The sequence below is a fragment of the Aegilops tauschii genome, chromosome 4 (genome assembly GCF_002575655.3).
Source record: "Aegilops tauschii subsp. strangulata cultivar AL8/78 chromosome 4, Aet v6.0, whole genome shotgun sequence".
Lineage (NCBI taxonomy): Eukaryota > Viridiplantae > Streptophyta > Magnoliopsida > Poales > Poaceae > Aegilops > Aegilops tauschii.
Window position 1 is genome coordinate 138,866,913 of NC_053038.3, and position 2,853 is coordinate 138,869,765.

Below are 2,853 nucleotides of genomic sequence, written 5' to 3' on the forward strand. Positions count from 1 at the left end.
GTATCAAAAAATGATATAAAATGACTATAAAATGATTATATAACATCCAAGATTGATAATATAACAACATGGAACAATCAAAAATTATAGATACGTTGGAGACGTATCAACACGCGGGGCGGCCGAGTGGTGAAGACATGCGCAACCGAGTGGCGACGCGTGGGGCGGCCGAGTGATGACGTGAGAGGTGGCCGAGTGAAGGACTACGTGTCCACCTAAGCGGTGATGCACGGGGTGGCCGAGTGACGACATGCGGGGTGGCCGAGTGACGACGCGCGGGGCGACCGAGTGGTGAAGACGTGCACAACCGAGTGGCGATGCGCGGTGCGGCCGAGTGGTGAAGACATGCACAACTGAGTGGCGACGCGCGGGGCGGCCCGTGTGACGACGCGTGGGGCAGCCGAGTGAAAGACTACGTGTCCAGCCAAGTGGCGACACATGGGGTGGCCGAGTGACGACGTGTGAGGCAGCCGAGTGGCAAAAATGGTCCTCAAAGGAGTTAGCCATATGCTTTCGAAGCTGATGTAGCGACGAGGTCGGCATAGTATGGTTGTGACGCGACGCGACAACTGAGTCTGAGCAGGAACGATGATGGCGCGCAAAGTGTCTGAGTGATTATGTAACTTGTCAAAGTGGCGGATCAAATGTACTTGTTGAAGTGAAGGATCTGACTGGTGATGAAGTACCTGACCACTCAAGAGAGTGTCATTCCGAATGAGCTGCAGCCCCCGAGTGTAGCGTAGCCCCCGGGCGTACTACAGGCTTCGACAACGGACATGTCGGAATACAAGAAATATAGTTTTGAATGGATCTCTACTCCTAAGGGAGGACTTGGTAGTCTCCGTTCGAGGTTTTTTTGTCCCACCTCCCATCTTTGTCTGGTTTTTTTCGTAGGTTTCTTTCGTCCGATTTATTCACAACACCCCTCCCACTAAGAAAAAACCATACGACGCCCCCTCCTCTCGATCCTGATGCGACCTCTCTCTTTCCCCCATCTCCCGTGCCGCTGCTGCCCCCATCTCACGCTCCGCCGCCGGCCCTACTGCTCCGCTGGCCCGACCTCTTCATCGGGCGCGGCCGCAGGAGCAGCTCCACCTCTCCACTCCCTCACGCAACAACACTCCAAACACCCACCCCCACGCTCGGCTGCCGCTAGGGTTTCTTACCCTCGCTGCCCCGCTGCGATTCGTGTTGCGGGCAGTGAGGATGGGACCGGGTCGGCCGTGTCGCTTGGCGGGTTGAGTGGCTGGGGCAGTGGCGCCACTACGCTGGGCGGAGGAGAAGGATAGAGCCGTGGTGGTCCGAGCCTGGAGGGTAGCGTTGTGCCAGATCGAGGTAGCGTTCACTGTCGTCTGATCCATGAAATTTGAGATTGCCGTCGCAGGTCGCCGATGGCCAACATGCGTAGGTCATGTACGATCCTCCCTCGCAATCCATGCAGTATGGCTCACCACCTCAGGCCGACGCGGTGCCTCCTCGGCGGGGCAGGCGACGACCTCTTCCTCCTCGGGTTGTCTCCGTCCTCCCGCTCAAGCCATCGCCATCGCCTCCCATCCTTCATGGCATGCTTGTGTGGGCCCACGGCTGGAGGATGACATTGAACATGAAGCGGATCTCAGCCGGAGCGGTCTGACGCGGTGGTCGTTGCCAAGGAGTGGTTGTCGACGCCATCGAGCAGGGGCCCTCGGTCGCCTACCCTCCTCTTGCTGCTATCCTCCACGTCCCCGAAGAACATTATCCAGAGCAGCACGGTCCGTTCTTCTCTCTTATGTGGATGGATTTGATGCAATTTGGGGAGTTTTGTAAATACTGGAAATTTCTATGAACTTTGTAACTACTAGAAATTTGTATCAATATTCTAAACACTGGAACTTCAAAACGTGTTATCCTTTTCTACCATAGCCCCATATATGATGTGATTGCTTACCTTTTTACTGCTTGTGTTATTACTTATAAGGGCGGTTTAGAAGAATATCAGTGTAATATATTTTCCATAATTCACGAATGTGTTCAGACAGTTCTTGTTTCTGTCGTTCCATGAACATGAACGACACAAGCAACAACTCTCCAAACACATTAGTTGTTGCTACTGAAGTTTAGAAGAAGTTTAGTGTGATATTATTTTCACCATTCACAAATGTGTTCAGAGAGTTGTTGCTTGTGTCGCTCCCCTTACTGGAGGAGGGCTCCACTATGGCCATTCGCCACTCTGCCTGCAAGCTCGACGCCACAATTTGACAAGGACAAGGTGGTAGTCGACGATGACGAGTATGGCGCCCTGGCTGTCTCTGTTCATGAGATTTCCGTATGGTGGCCGAATTTGAACCACACGAGGCTGCTCCCCTCGTATTGCAGATCAGACTTAGATTATATTCATCCATAGGTCATGGGTGGCTCCAAAAGCTACGCCACATGATATTATCAGGTTATTATTACCCACCAAGTCACTAGGCCAGCTTTTGCTGTACTTTTTCTTCATTTTGTTCAGATTTATTTCATGCCCGAATGTTCTATTATGTGCAGCTATGAGATTTTATTTGAAGAATCATGCAAAGCAATTTGAGATGATGCATATAAAGCATCTTCAATTTATTAAGTGTTTTTTAAGTATTCAATTTATTAAGAGTTCACTCATCATTGGTATGGAAATCTTATTTGTTACCTTTGGACCAGCTTCAGAATGTAGCAATTCTTTTATTCTCACAAAGTTTTTATATTGTAGTATTCCTTTAAATTGTACATACTGTAGTTTGTATAGTGACGCTGTAAATTTTCATGATGAATCATGTTTTGATGTGGTTTGCACCCAAAAAAATCATGAACTTATATAGTGAATAGTACATGTGTTAGAAA

General features: G+C 49.8%; 1 long non-coding RNA gene across 1 annotated transcript; it reads left to right on the plus strand.

Annotated features, from left to right (window-relative positions):
• Window positions 1-931: 931 nt before the first annotated feature.
• On the plus strand, window positions 932-2,592 carry LOC120962829 (uncharacterized). The gene is made up of 2 exons (XR_005753847.2): window positions 932-1,751; window positions 2,148-2,592. It is a non-coding gene; the product is annotated as an uncharacterized lncRNA (long non-coding RNA).
• Window positions 2,593-2,853: the final 261 nt, after the last annotated feature.